This window comes from Dendrobates tinctorius, unplaced genomic scaffold (genome assembly GCF_039654945.1).
Source record: "Dendrobates tinctorius isolate UK_male_01 unplaced genomic scaffold, ASM3965494v1 ptg000028l, whole genome shotgun sequence".
In the NCBI taxonomy this organism is placed as follows: Eukaryota; Metazoa; Chordata; class Amphibia; order Anura; family Dendrobatidae; genus Dendrobates; species Dendrobates tinctorius.
This window is the reverse complement of record NW_027361696.1, coordinates 96,833,121-96,854,392: the sequence shown is the minus strand read 5'-3', so window position 1 is coordinate 96,854,392 and position 21,272 is coordinate 96,833,121.

Genomic DNA, 21,272 nt, shown 5'->3' with positions numbered 1-21,272 from the left:
AAGAAGTATTTTTCAGTGGTCCTGACGGCGGTGGCTGATGCACATTGCAAATTTGTTGCCATTAACGTTGGTGCTTATGGCAGTACTGGGGATTCTTGGGTGTTGCGATCAGCACAGATTGGACTGCAAATTCTTCGAGATGGCGGAGCGCTCCCAGCCCCAAGACCTTTGTGGGTTCCACACATCCAGTGCCCTTTGTGATGGTATTAGATGAGGCGTTTCCCTTAAAGACCAACCTGCTGCGCCCATACCCACGAAGGGCACTGGATGACCGGCGGACGGTATTTAATTATCGGCTCAGTAGTGCACGCAGATATGTGAAATGCACCTTCGGGATCATGTGTAGTCAGTGGCGGATTTTTCACACAGCCATCCAGTTGGATGCGCAGACCACTGACACAGTAATTAAGGCATGCTGTGTACTCCACAACTATGCTCGAGAATATGACACTGACTTAGATGAGAAGTCACAGCTGTCTGAGTTAAATGCTGTTCAAAATTTGGGTCAAGGAAGGCTATCCAAGTTGGGTGTGCATGTGCGAGAAACCTTCACTGACTACTTCATGTGTCCTGAAGGTGCCATGCACTGGCAATACTCCTGTGCCGGTGTTGAGCACCCAGGACAGCAGAGAAGATCTGAAGACTAACTACAAGCAAGCACGGTCCCTTGTTCTATAAAAATGTGAAAAAACAAAAAAAGTTAATAAAAATTAACTTTGTTTTCAAAATAAAATCTTGTCTCCATTATTTTGGTAAAACTCCATGTTGGGGCCCTAGTTGCACTCTAGATCCTATTAACACATAGGTAGTGTCGACATCATGACACCCTAATGTAATAATGTCCACCGTCCTGGCGCCTTTTTGTAAAAATGTCTCTCATCCTAAGTCCCTTCCAGTTATAATTTCCCCCATCTTGGGCACCTTCCTGGTCTAATGACCCCCATTGTGATAAAATGTCACACCTTCTGAACCCTTTTTGTTAAACTATCCCCATTCAATGTCTTCCTGTAATAATGCCCCCCTCCCATCCTGGGTCAGTTCCTTTTAAGGGCAGCACGGTGGCGCAGTGGTTAGTGCTGCAGCCTTGCAGCGCTGGGGTCTTGGGTTTGAATCCCACCAAGGACAACATCTGCAAGGAGTTTGTATGTTCTCCCTGTGTTTTCGTGGGTTTCCTCTGGGTACTCTGGTTTCCTCCCACATTCAAAAGACATATTGATAGGGAACTTAGATTGTGAGCCCCGTTGGGGACAGTGATGAAAATGTGTGCAAATTGTAAAGCACTGCGGAATATGTTAGCGCTATATAAAAAAATAAAGATTATTATTTTACGTCATCCTCCCTAGTCATGGATGTTTAATGTAAGTTTTTTTAATTTTTTTAAAGAAATTAAAATCAACACAGAGTTTCTTTAGAAATTTTTTTTAACTAAACATTAATTTATGTTTTATAAAAAAAACAAACATTAAATTACAAACAAATACCACCCTTTCAACAGGACAGAGTAGGAGGGGCGGGAGGTCCAGACTGGTTGGTGGGGAGACAAGAACATTTTTCAAAAAATGTGATAGTCTGGATCAAATCCATAGTTGGGATATAAGTCTTGGGATGACATTGAGGAGTTGGGGGAAATATTATGGGCTGGGGTACGTGGTGCTGGTGGTCGGCCATACCCAAATCCTTCGGCAGCGTCAGGCCTGTATGCTGCCACCTGCTCAAAACGCTGCGATGCAGCTGCTGCTGATGGTGGTGGAGGCCCACTTTGTGGATTAAAAATATTAAGAATCCCCGTCATTATAGCTGATGACGGGGGAATTGGGGATGGGACGTCAACATTCATTAACAGTAAATTTACTGCTGACATCAAAACATTCTGCCGGTCCCATGTCATGGATCGTAGGCGGCCGAATTTGTCCAGCTCATCTTGCTTTGACGAAGTGTCGAGCATACTGAGGGTTCGACTAGTGAGGTTCTCTAACGCACTAGTCGAAGTCTCAGTATTTGGGACCTTTTTTTGTGCCGCCCTTCTCGATGCCATGGGATTGGCAGAAGGTGCCCCCATCCTAGTGGGCCTTGACACGCCACCAGCAGAGCTACAGACAGCGCCCGAGGCAGGAGCAGCAACACAGGACTCTGACACCACCTCCACCCCAGATGCCAAAGTGCCTGCTGCATAAATTGTTGTCGTTTCAGATACAGTATCTGTAGGCGTCGAGGATGATGGCCTGTCCTCCGATCCATCCAGGGATGAGAAGATATGTTCCTCCACCTCCTCTCCCAGACCCTGCTCCAGGGTATTTTGATGGGCTGGTGGTGTTTCGGCCCTGATGTTGCCGTCAGTTCTGTAGAAGGAAGACAAAAACCATATTAATTTAAGAATACTATAAAATGTTAACAAAATGAAAAAAAAAATATATATATAAAATTTACCTTCGCAAGTCTCGGCTTGTTAAAATAAATTGGAGCTGGTCAGCATATTGGACTCTACCCCTCGGAGGAGAGCTTCCGCTTGGAGGTTTGATGGACTTCATGAAGCGGTCTGTGACAGACCTCCAGCGTTTCTTAATATCTTCCACTGAAATGAAAAAATAAAAAAAAGGATTTTTAAAATTAAATTATTACAAAACTTGGACAAATTCAATTTATGAAATACATACTAATCATTTTTTGGCCAGCTGAGTGCAGATTAGCCCACTGTGGGTACAATTCTTTCACGATAGCCGGCCATACATCCCGCTTTGAACCCTTGTACTGTTCACAGGAGCGGTTCCAGATGGCCGGATATTTCTCAATCTACAATAAAGAGAAGAAATTTTTTTGAAATAATTGTGTGGTCAACAATATGAATATTATATCAATATCTACATTTGCACCCATAAATTCATATACAGTTGTGGCGAAAAGTATTGACACCCCTGCAATTCTGTCAGATAATACTCAGTTTCTTCCTGAAAATGATTGCAAACACAAATTCTTTGGTATTATTATCTTCATTTAATTTGTCTTAAATGAAAAAACACAAAAGAGAATAAAGCAAAAAGCAAAACATTGTTCATTTCACACAAAACTCCAAAAATGGGCCAGACAAAAGTATTGGCACCCTCAGCCTAATACTTGGTTGCACAACCTTTAGCCAAAATAACTGCGACCAACCGCTTCCGGTAACCATCAATGAGTTTCTTACAATGCTCCGCTTGAATTTTAGATCATTCTTCTTTGGCAAACTGCTCCAGGTCCCTGATATTTGAAGGGTGCCTTCTCCAAACTGCCATTTTTAGATCTCTCCACAGGTGTTCTATGGGATTCAGGTCTGGACTCATTGCTGACCACCTTAGAAGTCTCCAGTGCTTTCTCTCAAACCATTTTCTAGTGCTTTTTGAAGTGTGTTTTGGGTCATTGTCCTGCTGGAAGACCCATGACCTCTGAGGGAGACCCAGCTTTCTCACACTGGGCCCTACATGATGCTGCAAAATTTGTTGGTAGTCTTCAGACTTCATAATGCCTTGCACACGGTCAAGCAGTCCAGTGCCAGAGGCAGCAAAGCAACCCCAAAACATCAGGGAACCTCCGCCATGTTTGATTGTAGGGACCGTGTTCTTTTCTTTGAATGCCTCTTTTTTTCTCCTGTAAACTCTATGTTGATGTCTTTGCCCAAAAAGCTCTACTTTTGTCTCATCTGACCAGAGAACATTCTTCCAAAACGTTTTAGGCTTTTTCAGGTACGTTTTGGCAAACTCCAGCCTGGCTTTTTTATGTCTCAGGGTAAGAAGTGGGGTCTTCCTGGGTCTCCTACCATACAGTCCCTTTTCATTCAGACTCCGACGGATAGTACGGGTTGACACTGTTGTACCCTCGGACTGCAGGGCAGCTTGAACTTGTTTGGATGTTAGTCGAGGATTTTTATTCAACATCCGCACAATCTTGCGTTGAAATCTCTTGTCAATTTTTATTTTCCATCCACATCTAGGGAGGTTAGCCACAGTGACATGGGCTTTAAACTTATTGATGACACTGCGCACAGTAGACACAGGAACATTCAGGTCTTTGGAGATGGACTTGTAGCCTTGAGATTGCTCATGCTTCCTCACAATTTGGTTTCTCAAGTCCTCAGACAGTTCTTTGGTCTTCTTTCTTTTCTCCATGCTCAATGTGGTACACACAAGGACACAGGACAGAGGTTGAGTCAACTTTAATCCATGTCAACTGGCTGCAAGTGTGATTTACTTATTGCTAACACCTGTTAGGTGCCACAGGTAAGTTACAGGTGCTGTTAATTACACAAATTAGAGAAACATCACATGTATTTTTGACCAGTGCCAATACTTTTGTCCACCCTCTTTTTTATGTTTGGTGTGGAATTATATCCAATTTGGCTTTAGCACAATTCTCTTTGTGTTTTATCATTTAAGACAAATTAAATGAAGATAATAATACCAAAGAATTTGTGTTTGCAATCATTTCCAGGAAGAAACTGAGTATTATCTGACAGAATTGCAGGGGTGTCAATACTTTTGGCCACAACTGTATATCCACACGCAAACATACTTTCAAAACCAATATAGATATGTATGAATCCATGTACACATGTGCACACACACACAACCACCCCAACACAGCTCTTTCAGCCTACTCTCCGTTACGATTAGTCTAACCCTAATCCCAACCCTAACCCTAACCCTAATCCCAAACCTAACCCTAATCCCAAACCAAACCATAATTTTAAATTGTTATTCTTAATTCAAATTAGGATTTGGGATGGGATTACGGTTAATGACTTGCATAGAGTTGGGATATATATATATATATTTTTTTTTTCTGGCAGGGGGGTTAAAAATGGGGAATATATGTATATATATTTTTTCATTTTTTTTCTGGCGGGGGGGTTAAAAATGGGGAATATATATATATATATATATATAATTTTTTTTCTGGCGGGGGTAAAAATGGGGAATATATATAAATATACAGTGGGGCAAAAAAGTATTTAGTCAGTCAGCAATAGTGCAAGTTCCACCACTTAAAAAGATGAGAGGCGTCTGTAATTTACATCATAGGTAGACCTCAACTATGGGAGACAAACTGAGAAAAAAAAATCCAGAAAATCACATTGTCTGTTTTTTTTCATTTTATTTGCATATTATGGTGGAAAATAAGTATTTGGTCAGAAACAAAATTTCATCTCAATACTTTGTGATATATCCTTTGTTGGCAATGACAGAGGTCAAACGTTTTCTGTAAGTCTTCACAAGGTTGCCACACACTGTTGTTGGTATGTTGGCCCATTCCTCCATGCAGATCTCCTCTAGAGCAGTGATGTTTTTGGCTTTTCGCTTGGCAACACGGACTTTCAACTCCCTCCAAAGGTTTTCTATAGGGTTGAGATCTGGAGACTGGCTAGGCCACTCCAGGACCTTGAAATGCTTCTTACGAAGCCACTCCTTCGTTGCCCTGGCGGTGTGCTTTGGATCATTGTCATGTTGAAAGACCCAGCCACGTTTCATCATCAATGCCCTTGCTGATGGAAGGAGGTTTGCACTCAAAATCTCATGATACATGGCCCCATTCATTCTTTCATGTACTCGGATCAGTCGTCCTGGCCCCTTTGCAGAGAAACAGCCCCAAAGCATGATGTTTCCACCACCATGCTTTACAGTAGGTATGGTGTTTGATGGATGCAACTCAGTATTCTTTTTCCTCCAAACACGACAAGTTGTGTTTCTACCAAACAGTTCCAGTTTGGTTTCATCAGACCATAGGACATTCTCCCAAAACTCCTCTGGATCATCCAAATGCTCTCTAGCAAACTTCAGACGGGCCCAGACATGTACAGGCTTAAGCAGTGGGACACGTCTGGCACTGCAGGATCTGAGTCCATGGTGGCGTAGTGTGTTACTTATGGTAGGCCTTGTTACATTGGTCCCAGCTCTCTGCAGTTCATTCACTAGGTCCCCCCGCGTGGTTCTGGGATTTTTGCTCACCGTTCTTGTGATCATTCTGACCCCACGGGGTGGGATTTTGCGTGGAGCACCAGATCGAGGGAGATTATCAGTGGTCTTGTATGTCTTCCATTTTCTAATTATTGCTCCCACAGTTGATTTCTTCACTCCAAGCTGGTTGGCTATTGCAGATTCAGTCTTCCCAGCCTGGTGCAGGGCTACTATTTTGTTTCTGGTGTCCTTTGACAGCTCTTTGGTCTTCACCATAGTGGAGTTTGGAGTCAGACTGTTTGAGGGTGTGCACAGGTGTCTTTTTATACTGATAACAAGTTTAAACAGGTGCCATTACTACAGGTAATGAGTGGAGGAAAGAGGAGACTCTTAAAGAAGAAGTTACTGGTCTGTGAGAGCCAGAAATCTTGATTGCTTGTTTCTGACCAAATACTTATTTTCCACCATAATATGCAAATAAAATGAAAAAAAAAACAGACAATGTGATTTTCTGGATTTTTTTTTCTCAGTTTGTCTCCCATAGTTGAGGTCTACCTATGATGTAAATTACAGACGCCTCTCATCTTTTTAAGTGGTGGAACTTGCACTATTGCTGACTGACTAAATACTTTTTTGCCCCACTGTATATAAATCAAGAAAAAAGGGCAGCACTACCAAAATAATACAGCAGGTGCAAAACCTATTCAGCAGTGTCCAAACAGCCAAAATGACAAAAGGAAAAAAAATAGGCAGCACTCAAATTAAATGTGAAAAAAATGGATACTTTACTGATCCTTAGATGGCAACGTTTCAACAGTGACAAAGACGGGTCTCCGTTGAAACGTTGCCATCTGAGGATCAGTAAAGTATCCACTTTTTTCACATTTAATTTGAGTGCTTCCTATTTTTTTTCCTTTTATAAATATATATATATATATTTTTCTAGCAGGGGGGGTTAAAATGGGGAATATATATATATATTTTATGTATATATTTAGTTTTTGGGAGGGGGGGTTACAAAAACCACACACTTTAATTTAAAAAAAATGTAATGAAATAAAGACAACATTTTTTTGACGAACTTTTTATTTTTTACACAATCCAAAAAAAAAAAATGTCATAATGCATTGCGCAGGCACCCTGGCTCACCTGAGATGAACTAATTGGCGTGGGAAAAATTCCCACACTCCTGAGTTCACCTCAGGTCAGCCTGGGAGTCTGTGCATGTGCAGACCGCACCGCCTGAGTTCACCTGAGCAGCACGAGCTGCCTTCGGGTGATGTCGGTATACAATGAACCGGGGCGATTTACGGCCCCGTTCATTGTAGCGGCGTCGGTGGCTCTAAACTTTAGATCTTCGTGGGATACTCGTTTTTATGGGATGCTGCGGAGGGTTTGTTTTTTCATATTTTTATTTAGGTGGAACATGGTCTTCGGGGAATTAGCTGTGTAGGTGAGTAAGGGTTTTTTATATTTTTTTTTTTAGGTGGCGACGTCGGGGACAGGTAAATATAGTTTTTTCCACAGGTAACTACTGGCTACCAATGAAAAAAAATAATTGGACACATTTTATAATTTTAGAGAAAAATTTTTTTGAAAAAAAAAATTAAAAGAAGGGGCCATATTAAATTTTATTATATATATAAGGGGCCATAAAAATATTATTACCGTATATACTTGAGTATAAGCCGACCCGAGTATAAGCCGACCCCCTAATTTTGCCACAAAAAACTGGGAAAACTTATTGATTCGAGTATAAGCCTAGGGTGGGAAATGCTCCATCGATTATTCCCCCATATGTTGTCCCCAGAAGAAGCTCCTTAGACTATTCCCCCATATGCTGACCCCATAAGAAGCTCCTTAGATTATTCCCCCATATGCTGACCCCATAAGAAGCTCCTTAGATTATTCCCCCATATGCTGACCCCATAAGAAGCTCATTAGATTATTCCCCCATATGCTGACCCCATAAGAATTTCCTTAGATTATTCCCCCATATGCTGCCCCCATAAGAAGCTCCTTAGATTATTTCCCCATATGCTGCCCCCATAAGAAGCTCCTTAGATTATTCCCCCATATGCTGACCCCATAAGAAGTTCCTAAGATTATTCCCCCATATGCTGACCCCATAAGAAGCTCATTAGATTATTCCCCCATATGCTGACCCCATAAGAATTTCCTTAGATTATTCCCCCATATGCTGCCCCCATAAGAAGCTCCTTAGATTATTTCCCCATATGCTGCCCCCATAAGAAGCTCCTTAGATTATCCCCCCATATGCTGACCCCATAAGAAGCTCCTTGGATTATTCCCCCATGTGCTGCCGCTGCTGCTGCATGTAAAAATAAAAAAATTATATACTCACCTCTCCATCGCTGGGTGTCAGATACTCACCTGTCCTGCGTCCATGGCTGCTCACCGCTATCTGCCACGTCATCGGTCAGTGACGTTCACACTGCAGGGGGTGTGGCGCGCACTAATCACGTCACCGCACCCTCTGCTGTCTGAAGTCACTGACCGATGACAGACAGCAGCAAGCAGCCATGGACGCAGGACAGGTGAGTATCGCTATACTTACCCATCCTGACGCTGTCTCTTGAGCCCCCAGCTTCTCCGCGCTCTCTCTTTCTGCATTCAGCGTTGATGTGATACCGCTCATTAAAACTCATGAATATGCGCATATTAATGAGTTTTAATGAGCGGTACTAGGTGACCTCTGAAGGCAGGAAGAGAGAGCGCGGAGAAGCTGGGGGCTCAAAAGACAGCATCAGGACGGGTAAGTATGACCTGACACCCCCGCCCCCCTCCGACCCCCCAGTGTATATGACTCGAATATAAGCGGAGAGGGGGACTTTCAGCCCAAAAAATGGGCTGAAAATCTCGGCTTATATTCAAGTATATACGGTATATATATCTATATATTTATTTAGATATATAAGGGGGGGTATTTTATGGACGATGGGGGGCGGGATGAAAAAAAAAAGTGTTTTTTTTAACAGCAGGAACAGCTCGATGGGAAATACTGCTCCCATTGTGCTGAGCCTGCTGCCACTAGTGAAGGGGGAACAGACATAGGCCGATGGGAGGAGTAGTCCTATCAGCCTATGCCAGACAGCACACAGACGCCGCACACACTACATATACGCCGCACACACACCACATATACACCGCACACCCGACACACATACCGAGACACACACACAGACACACACCGACACTTACCACACTGATGAGGAGGCCCACATCCAGGTCCATCCTGCGGTACCACTCCATGCCAGCAGCCATGATCCAGGAAGACAGGAATTATGGGATTTTTTCTTGTCTTCCTGGATTATGGGATGCTCATGGGATGGCATTATGGGATGGGCCGATGTCACTTCCTGTAGTGTGCGTTTTGAGACGCTTGAAAAACTGCAAATGTTTGTTACATTTGCGATTTTCAAGTGTTTCAATACAACTCTATGTAGGCGGAATTGCATGCGATTCCTCAAATTAATGAACATGCTGTGATTTTTACCGCTTAACGATACCGCAGCGGTAAAAATCGCAACATTAGCACAACATATGCGTTTTCCATTAAGAATGTATGGGATGCTTTTTTTAAACGTTTCCGTGGCAGAATCGCGCGTTTAAAATCGCCACGGAAACGCTTAAAAAACACTACGTGGGCACACAGCCTAAGTATTTTTCTTTTTCTGGAGAGAATAGTATTACAATGGCCAGATGATAACAAAGATTATGCATCACATTTGTACAGTAACTATCTTTTGGTATTATCCATGAAACCGGAAGTCAAGATGCTTTTTTACTTGCTCAGCGCTGAGACGCTGTGCTCCATATTTAAAACTTGCCAAATGCTCTGTAAATTGCATCGTCTCAAGTTTCTTTTTTGATGCATTCATTTCTTTATGACTCTGAAAAATGAAAAAATATATACTTTTATTTATATAATACAAAAGCCTGTGAGTGCCCTGGATATTCACTGTTTTCATCCATTTCAGCAATTTTCCTGCCCCTCTAGCCCTACTGTTATGGTCTTTTACAAAAAAGCTCAAGTTTTCCAATGGCTTTCATAATAATCATTACTTGAGTTGAGCCCATCTGATCATCAGAATTGCTTGATTCGAGTACCTCGCACTCTAGCATTTTACTGCTCGCTAGAGATGACTGAGCACTAAAATGCTCGTGTGCTCGTTCGAACCAAGCAATTCCCAATCGTCGAATGCTCATTTCGAGTATATTGAGAATCAATGGGAAAGCTGAGTTTTTATTTCTGGCAGACCTTACAAAGAAGTCTGGGGTCAGTGAAAATGTTCTAATGGTTGAAGAAAGTTCTGACTGAAAGTAGAATAGCATGGGGAAAACTCCTGGAAGTATCACAGATGCCCAGATTGCTGCTGAGAACAATGGTGTCACACTTTTAATCTATTTAAAATTGCATTTTACAGGTATATTTTTTACTTGCATAATGACTTTTATACAAAGCCAAATGTAAAAAAAATAAAAATATATAATTTAAGCAATCTAGAATTGTTTCTTTATTAAAAAATTAGGAAACTTCAGGAAATAATGAAGGAAACAAGAACTGCCAAAAATGAGGGATTCAGATACACCCTGTATTAGACATAAAGGAGGGCCTCATACACATTCTTTTCAAATTGTCATGTATTGGTACTCCTAGATTCAAAGGCTATGCACGTTTGAGGTTTATATACAAACAAAAAATACTCCAGACCACAATACATTTTTTAACAAGTTTTTTTGAGGCTTATATAGCAACAAAATGTACCCAATAAGATGTAAAAGTTTATGGATGAGCAATATTATACCAATACATTTTTAAACAAGTTTTAGAAGGGTTATATACCAACAAAATGTACTTCAGACAATGGTATAGTCTATGGGTGAGCAATATAACACTGATAAATTTATGAATAAGTTTTTTGAGGATTATATAATGAAATCTACCCAAGAATATGGAAAAGTCTACGGATGGACAATTTAATAAAGGTAAATTTTTAAACAAGTTTTTTGAGGCTTACATACCAATGAATTGTACCCAAGGACAGGTATTACCATATGGATGTGCAGAATAATCCTAATAATTGAAAAAACAAGTGTTTTTAGAGGCTTAGATAGCAGCAAAATGCACCCAAGAAGACATAATACTAGTGATGGACGAGCACTAAAATGCTCGGGTGCTCGTTGCTTGGGTCGAGCAAATTGGAATACTCTGGTACTGGGACAGAACAACAAGCCCAACGTATGTCTATGGGAGACACGAGCATTTTTACCGTGATCCCCCCGGGGGGTCCTTTTAAGGTCTAAAAACATCTGAAAATGTTGGAAACACTGCTCAAATGACACAGGGACATCATGGGGATCGTCCCTGGAAGCATTCCTGACTCCTAGTTCACAGCTTTAAACAATGTTGTCAGTTTCATGACATTTTTACCGGTGCACCAAAAACATACCAAAACAAAACTAAAACGGATTTTGCTGGGAAATATGTTAAGGTACATCCTTTCCAGGTTAATGACTTGTATATAACGCAAAATAAATAACCCCAAACTAAAATGTTCCTCCCCCCACTTGGGCTATGTTCAGATGCAGCATTCTTGAAGCGTTTTTCAACTTTAACATTGCTTTCAATCAATGCAAATGCATTCACTGGGAAATGTCATTGTAACATTTCCCAACCCTAGCTGGCCATGTGGTGTGTGACAAATAAGCAGACACATGTTGCTTCATTTATGAAGGAGGGACTCTTAAAGTCACAGAGCCTATTTTTCCAGGGGCATCTGGCAGCATTAATCTGCTTAAAGGCCATTATTAAACAGTGGGTCTCCGAAACTGTTATTGCCTATGCAGTGAGTGAATGGGCTGCCAAGAATAACAACGCACCCCAATACCCCTTTCACGAGATGTACAGGAGGGCTTCAATAAAAAATGTTGCATTGAATGCAAGGACTGCCCTGCTACCAAGTCATATGCACCCTAATAAGCCTTTGACCCCACATACTGGATGGACACAGGAAAATCCACTTCACATTATTCATTTTGCACTCCCATTCTGTTTTCTTATGCATTGACTGCAAGGCCTGCCCTGCTACCAAGTCATATGCACCTCAATAACCCCAATCCTCCCTTGGAAGAAAAATGGAGGTGGGCCTCTAAACAAAAAATGTCCCATTAAAAAGGAGTGGGTCTCCTAGACTTTTAATGCTCATACACTAAGTGTGTTGGCTGGCAACCCTTTCCATAACAAGTATTTTACAACCAGCAAAACCACCCACCCTTGTTCGTGTGATGACTTCTGAAGTGGACCCTCTGGGCCATGATACCAACCCTCCCCGGGTGAGCTGACCTAGTGAGGACCACCCCTATACTGAGAGCGTCAGGGGCAGGCCCAGGGGAATAAAGTGGGCTGGCAAACATTTCGCCCTGTGGGTAGATATCAACATTGGGCAGCACGGTGGCTCAGTGGTTAGCTGCAGCGCTGGGGTCCTGGGTTCGAATCCCACCAAGGACAACATCTGCAAGGAGTTTGTATGTTCTCCCCGTGTTTGTGTGGGTTTCCTCCGGGTACTCCGGTTTCCTCCCACACTCCAAAGACATACTGTTAGGGAATTTAAATTGTGAGCCCCCGTCAGGGACAGTGATGGAAAAAAAAAAAAATGTGTGCAAAACTGTAAAGCGCTGCGGAATATGTTAGCGCTATATAAAAATAAAGATTATTATTTATAGTGTGGCCTTTTGTTTTGGGGGAGCATCATAAACACCTTGCAAAACTGTTTCGTGGTTTCATACACAGTTGATGCTTGGAAGGTGCAGGATTTTAGTAAAAATAAGGCGGACGAATCGTTGGATGAAGTGATCTGAAAAAGGGGCATGGTGATGATAGGACTGTGAAAGTACATGATTAATAACAGCAGTGGCTATGGGAGGTATGACATTCAGGATACAGCCAATAATGATTTGTCGTTTATCCACCATCAATTACCAGAATTGGTTTCATGCCCGTCAGAAGATCGGTTTACCAGATGCGCGTGTGAAACTCACCCTAAGAAATGCCCATTCCAAATATGTTCTCAAACACGCACATGTCTGTATAAAGGGCAAAGTGCAACATGTTTGGTAGATGTTGAATTATATAAAGAAGATCAGTGTCGGAGGAAAACCAAACAAACTGATGAATGCTCGTGACAAACTAAGTTTAAAGAGAAGTGCACCGTCCGTAACTATAAACACACCTGTGGCACAAGCTTCTTCATCTTCACCAATACATATTACCAATAATATACAAATGTCACAGTCAAAAATTAATTGTCTGAGTATAACCAACATTGCTAAAGGAATGCCACAAAACCTACATTACCCTGACCTTTGGAAAAACCTGATTTCCTCTTTGCAACATATGGATAATGATGGTATTGATGACGACTTATAAAATTTCCACATCCACACCAAGAAGATGAAAATCACAGCTGCAAAAAATGTTCAAAAAAGGCAGTGAATGTCTGGAAAATCATTTTCTCTAGAGCAAAGTCTACCTTTTACTAAAGTGGTACCGAATGATGCATACACAGCTCTCAGTTGTACTCAGCGTGAGATGCTTGAAAGAGGATGTATTCTGATTTGTTCATGTCCACTTTTTTAAAGTGAACAGAAAAGAAGGATGATTAGGCGGGAAGACGTGTGATTTTGGTCAGTAAGGAGGTGATGTCAGGTACAGATAGGTAGATGTGCGTTTCATCGGCATAGTAGTGATGATATTGCAAACCGTGCCAATACATCATCAGGCCCAGGCCGAAGGTATAGATGGAGAAGAGTAGGGGTCCTAGAACAGAGCCTTGGGGAAAACCAAAGACAGGTGTTGAGGTGAGGAGGTGGGGTGGTAGAGGGAGATAATGACTGTCCCCCTACCTGTCTTCTTGTTATTTAAAGAGTCTGACGATAACCCCAAAAAAGACATTTGCACCACCGGCCATGGCCACATCAGCAGGGGTATTAAAACTACCAGTCTTACCAGGACCTGCATGATCAGGCACATGGCAGCAAAGCAACAGACTTTGTTGGTTGAACACCAGGCTCCATGAACAGTGTCTGCGGGTGATACCACTGCTTCTTTCACTGTTGTGCGTGCAAGCCAATCCCCTGTCCACGATGCATGCGAAGATGCCTTCCTCCCTGCACCTGCCGTTGAACACAGTCAAATAGCACCATCATCAAGCATGTCCACGTCCTTGTCCCAGCACAGCCTTCAGTTGTCCATATCCCAGTCATTGGAGCGTAAGCGGAAAGATGCAACCAACGCCCCACAGGCCACAGTACTAAATTAACAAATTTCTCGCCTGCTTGAGCTTGAAATGTTGCAATTTAGGCTCCTGGGAAATTGACGCTTTCCATAACCTGATGGTGGTGGCCGTAACAAAGTACTCTGTCCCCACCCGACACTATTTCTTTTGGTCTACCTTCACAACATTAGACAAGCAAGCACGTGTCCCACAACATTACCTGGGCCATCAACAATGCTGGTACAGGGAAAGTACACCTAACCACGGACCCATTGACAAGTGCTTGTGGGCAGGGATGGTACATCTTGCTGACGGCACACTGGGTTTGCGTAGAAGAAGTCATGAGCCAGTCGGACACTGGGAGACCATGTCACAGATGTATGGAGGAGACAGGTTGTGGAAGGATTTGCATGTCATATTTATAGTTTTGAACTGTAGCATATGGGCAAAAGGAAGACAGTGAAGGGCATCGCAGAGAGGAGGGTCTGGGGAATAGCAGAGGGACAGTTGGATTAATCTGGCAGCAGAGTTTTGGATAGATTTGAGTGGGTCAAGAGTGCTAGAGGGGAGACTAGAGAGTATAAGGTCGCAATAGTCAAGGAGGGAGATCATGAGGGCGTGCACAAACATTTTTTAATTTTCTTGGAATGTACGGATCCAGGAAATGTTTTTGAGTTGTAATGGGCAGGAGGAGGCAAGGCTTGGATTTTAGCTTGAAAGAGAGGGCAGAGCCGAGTATCACCCTGAGGGCACGAACATGGGGGAATATTTGTCCCGGTGTGCCGTCCCGGCATTACACAGACATGTGTCCCACAACATTACCCATACCCTCCACAATGATGTTACTTGTTAAGTCCACCTAACCACAAACACGTGGACAAGTCCTTGTGGTCAGGGATGGTACATCTCAATGAGGGCACAATGGGTTAACATAGTGGAAACCGGGACCCACTCCAAACTTGATATGGTGCACGTCCTCCCAAACCCTGAGTATTGCGTGCCCTACGTTAATCTGAGTTGCCTCCGCAGTCTACAGCTCCTGCACCTCCTCCTCCTCTTTTGCCTCCTCTTCATCTCCAGCTAGAAAAGGTAGCACATCAGTCACAAGCTGGAAGCACTGCAGCACTGCCAAATGAAAGCGGAAACAGGCTGTGCTGAAGCTAATATGCTTCTGTGACAAACCCCAAAATGCTGAAGAGTTTTGGACAGCTCTGAAAGAGCAGGCACATGGGTGGCTGAGATGGCTGAATCCACAGCCAGGCATGGTTGTGTGTGACAATGGCTGGAACCTGGTGGCTGCTCTGTGGCGAGGCGAGCTAACACATGCCATGCCTGGCTCATGCGCTTAATCAAATTGGTCAACATTTTTGGAAAAGCGACACGGAGCTGGCAGATCTGCTTGGAAAAGTGCAAAGCTCAAAATGCCCTTTTTAGAAAGTCAGCTACAGCTTCATCCTCCCTTGCTGTGACTCAGCAGGGCTTGCAGCTTACGGCTCAACGACTGGTGTGTGATGGTCCCAGCCCTTGGAACTGTACACTGCAGATGTTGGAAAGGATTTGTAAGCAGAAGAGAGCAGTTGTTGACTACCAGCATCAACAAGGCCATCGGTACTCAGTTCAGACTCCACACATAAAACCCCAGGACTGAACATGGATGTTAGACATATGTACCATCCTCCAAAACTTTGAGGACTGCCATAATTAGCATCACCATCCTGCTTCTCTGTGTTCTGAAATGCTCTATGCAGATGTTGGAAAGGAATTGTGAGCAGAAGAGGGCAGTTGGTGAATAGTCTACCATCATCAAGTTTGTCGGTATTCAGTTTTGTCTTCACACATAACATGTGAGGAGTGGACATGGATGTCTGACATATGTAACATCTTCCAAAACTATGACGAATCCACAAAGAGGGTGAGCGTCAATGACACCATAATTATCATCTCCATCCTGCTTATCTGTGATCCGATTTGAAGATTGAGAGTTATTATAGAGCGAAAACATATTTACAGTTTAACAGTTTCAAAGACAGCAGTAATTAGTAACAACGATAACAATAATCCAATAATTAAACCAAAACAAAACTACCCTGATGGTGACAGCTTACAATCAACACTAAGTAACAATGATAGCAATAATTTAACCAAAACAAAGCAATCCTGCTCGTGACATCTTACAATCTAAAATGAGGTAGGGGAGCTTAAAAATACAGGGGTGTGTTTACAAGAAGGTATTTACAATGATGTTTGTACTATGATCTAACTGATGTTCCTTGTAAGTGTTGTAGGCCTGAGGACAAGGAGGAGGAGGAGATGATGGTCAGTCATCTCCTTGGTGACAACACGGAAGTGTTGCCTGTTAGCAGTCAGGGACACATTGGGCTGACTTTATGTTGCGCTGTGTTTCCCATGACTCTCGCATTATAAACATTTTCGGTGACACTCATTACTGCTTGGTGACACTTCTAGACCCACGCTACAAGGAGAACTTTCAATCTCTTCTTCCAGAGGCAGAGAGGTGTACAAAAATGTTGCTGTACCAGAGGGCCCTTGTACGATACGATACACTTTATTGATCCCGAGGGAAATTGTAGCAGAATTACTGAAAAAATTCCCATGTGAGAATGCTGGCAGCAGACGTCAGAGTTTGTTGTACAACCAAGGAGTCCAAGCAAGAGAGACAGACGTAAAATCCAGCTCAGGCAGGGGAACAATGGCAAAGTTCTGGGACAATTTTCTCAGACCCTCCCATCGTGTCAGCACAGAGGCAAGGGGTGCTGGCACAAGAAGTGCAATGTTTGGGAAGATGGTGAGGGAGTACCTTGCAGATCGTACAAATGTCCTCCGGGATTCCTCTGTGCCTTTTAATTATTAGGTATCCAAGCTGGACGCGTGGCATGAACTGGCTCTATATGCCTTGGAGGTCCTGGCCTGCCCTGCTGCTAGCGTTCAGAGCGGGTTTTTAGTGCCGCTGGTGGAATTATAACAGATAAGCGCATCCGCCTGTCAACTGACAATGCTGACAGGCTGACTTTTATAAAAATGAACAAGGGCTGGATTGGGCAAGACTTCTGCTCACCCCCGAATGAAAACAGCGAAACATAACCTCAAATATATTGTCTTTTTTGTGGAGTTGTATTCTCATGCACCTCTTCACAACCACACATAGGTATCCGCTTCCTGATTTGGTCTGTTTGGTGTTATCCTCCTCCTTATCCTCAGCCTCATCATCCACAACTAGTAGAACACCAGGGTGAATGTATTCCGTGATGCAAAAGTCACTCAATTTTTGCGCAAGGGTGTTTATGATGCCCGTTACTAATTTGAAACCAAAACAAATGTTACTACCCCAGGGGGGAACTGTCATAAAAATGAGATGTACGTATATTACTCCCATTTATTCTTATATTTTCCAGTTTTACTACCTCTGGACCATCGTCTTAGGACCTAGTGTATACCTCTCCAGTAGAAAAATATTGAAATACTATCATATTATATTTTAATTTATATCTCTGAGCTGTTGCTAGGGACAAACATATCTCGTTGCACACATTCTGGCTTCATATCTATGAACCTGTGTTCGCCCCTCCCTTTTGTTATTTTCTTTCATAGGTGGATTCACATTTTTTAAATATTTGTTTGATTTTAGTATGAATGATCACTATGTCTCCTCATTCTCCGCCACTAAATCACCAGGGTTAATGAGTTCTGTGCTGCTACAGGCAGTCCAATTTTTGGCAAGGGTGTCTATGATGCCCATAGTATATTTTTTAAAAATGTACCCCCCATGGGGAAATGTTTGTCATCCCAGACACTGCATGTATATAACAAGAGTGACAGAATGCCCAAAAAAGGGAATTTAGGCCTAAAATGCCTCAATTTTTGGCACACGGATGTACCAGACAGGAAATCACTGGAGTGCCGGCCTAAAATCCACAAATTTTTATCACACGGACATATGAGGCGTGTCACAGATTGACCACACTGTAAAATATGTTTCTTTGCTTTTTGGTGGATGCAAAAGACTGCTGGATATAACGAGAGTGACAGACTTCCCAAAAAAGGATATTTAGGATTAAAATGCCTCAATTTTTGCAACACGGATGTATGAGGTGTGTCAGAGATAGACTTATTGTAAAATGTGGCCTGTTTTTTAAAATAATGCAACATAGTGCTGTGTTTAAGTACAGTTTCACCCAGGACAAAAAAAGAAAACAGCCGTAAACTGGCAAAAATTTGAGCACACACAGATATGAGCTGGAACAGAGATACCACTACGACAAATATGTGCCCTGTTTTTTTTATATTTGGGCTAACTAATGCTGTATATAAGAACAGTTTCACCCAGGAAAAAAAGTGAAAAGCGCCATAAACTGGCAAAACTTTGAGCACACACAGATATGAGCTACCACGGAGATACCACTACAATAAATGTGTGGTCTGTATTTTTTTGGGCAAAATACTGCTGTATTTAACCAAAAGTGACAGCCAGGCCAAAAAAGAAAAGAGCCGTAAACTGGCCAAACTTTGAGCACGCACAGATATGAGCTGGCATGGAGATACCACACTAAAAAATGTGTGGCCTGTATTCCAATTACACCTGGGGCTAACTATATACGACAAATATATCCCACAGGTAGCCGCAGCAGCACCAGAACACAGGAAGGGAATGGACCCTCTTTATGTATGCAATGATCTGTATACACACATACAGTGCCTGCAGGCCTTGCACTGATGTGTATAGAGCGACGTACACTACCCTGCCTACCTGATACTGGAACCTATATACTCCGGAATTAGTCCTTAGAAGGACTGTTGGTTTAGCTGAATGTGAGTATTTAGGATGGTAGACCCCACACTAACTAATAAATTCTCAATTCTGACCCTATATCGGCAGCATCTCTCCCTACACTCTCTCAATCCGGAGCTGAATGTGCCGAGCAGGGTGGTGTCCGGTCTCTTATACCGCTGATGATGCTGTGCGGTTAGCCAATCACTGCACAACGACAACAAAGATGGCTGCCGAGTTTCATAGCCTGGCAGACAATCCCTGCAGCGTGATTGGGTCTCTAAAGTTCGCCAAAAATGTTGGAAGGAGACCCGAGTTTCCGCCAAGTAATCCCGGAAATGCTCGGTGTTCGCCGAGTACACCGAGTACCGTGATACTAAAGATACCCTATGGATGAGCAATATAATACCAATGCATTTTTAAACAAGTTTTTTGAGGGTTGTATACCCACAAAATGTACCCAAGAACACCTAATACTGTATGGATGGGAAGCATAATACCAATACATTTTTTTTAAAAGTTTTTAGAGGCTTAGATTGCTAGGAAATGTACTCAAGGAGACATAATACCCTATGTATGAGAAATATAATACCAATAGATTTTAAAAAAAGATTTTTTGATGGTTATATGCCAAAATGTACCGTAGAACACGTAATACTGTATTAATGAGCAATATAATACCAATAACTTATTAAAACATTTTTTATTTGTTACATAGCAATGAAATGTGGCCAAGAAGATGCAATACCCTATGGATGAGCAATATAAAAGCAATACGTTTTTGACAAGTTTTTGGAGGCTTATATAGCAACAAAATGTACCCTAGAACACGTTGTACTGTGTTGATGAATAATATATTACCAATATATTTTTTGAGAGAATTCTGATGAGCATTATGGGTGCAAAAATCAATATCAAGATAGAGGTATCCCTAATAGCCACCCAGATTTAGGACAAATATGGACAACTGCATATAAATAGCAACAGCAACAGAAAAAGAGCAGTCACAAAGTCCAAAAAAGGTACTGACAACTTTATTAGGACAAATAGCCAAATATACCAAACAAACTGAAAAAAGTGGGGCTAAAAGATGGAATCAGATGAATTCCAACAAATAAAATTGCCCAAGGTGTGCAGACCCTCATACGGGAACACCTGCAAGGTATATACACTCACTGGCCACTTTATTAGGTACACCTGTCCAACTGTGTGTTAAGACTTAATTTCTAATCAGCCAATCACATGGCGGCAACTCAGTGCATTTAGGCATGTAGACATGGTCAAGACAATCTCCTGCAGTTCAAACCGAGCATCAGTATGGGGAAGAAAGGTGATTTGAGTGCCTTTGAACGTGGCATGATTGTTGGTGCCAGAAGGGCTGGTCTGAGAATTTCAGAAACTGCTGATCTACTGGGATTTTCACGCACAACCATCTCTAGGGTTTACAGAGAATGGTCCGAAAAAGAAAAAAAATCCAGTGAGCGGCAGTTCTGTGGCCGGAAATGCCATGTTGATGCCAGAGGTCAGAGGAGAATGGGCAGACTGGTTCGAGCTGATAGAAAGGCAACAGTGACTCAAATTGCCACCCGTTACAACCAAGGTAGGCAGAAGAGCATCTCTGAACGCACAGTGCGTCGAACTTTGAGGCAGATGGGCTACAGCAGCAGAAGACCACACTGGGTACCACTCCTCTCAGCTAAGAACAGGAAACTGAGGCTACAATTTGCACAAGCTCATCGAAATTGGACAGTAGAAGATTGGAAAAACGTTGCCTGGTCTGATGAGTCTCGATTTCTGCTGCGACATTCGGATGGTAGGGTCAGAATTTGGCGTAAACAACATGAAAGCATGGATCCATCCTGCCTTGTATCAACGGTTCAGGCTGGTGGTGGTGGTGTCATGGTGTGGGGAATTTTTTCTGGGCACTCTTTGGGCCCCTTGGTACCAATTGAGCATCGTTGCAACGCCACAGCCTACCTGAGTATTGTTGCTGACCATGTCCATCCCTTTATGACCACAATGTACCCAACATCTGATGGCTACTTTCAGCAGGATAATGCGCCATGTCATAAAGCTCGAATCATCTCAGATTGGTTTCTTGAACATGACAATGAGTTCACTGTACTCAAATGGCCTCCTCAGTCACCAGATCTCAATCCAATAGAGCATCTTTGGGATGTGGTGGAATGGGAGATTCGCATCAGGGATGTGCAGCCGACAAATCTGCGCCAACTGTGTGATGCCATCATGTCAATATGGTCCAAA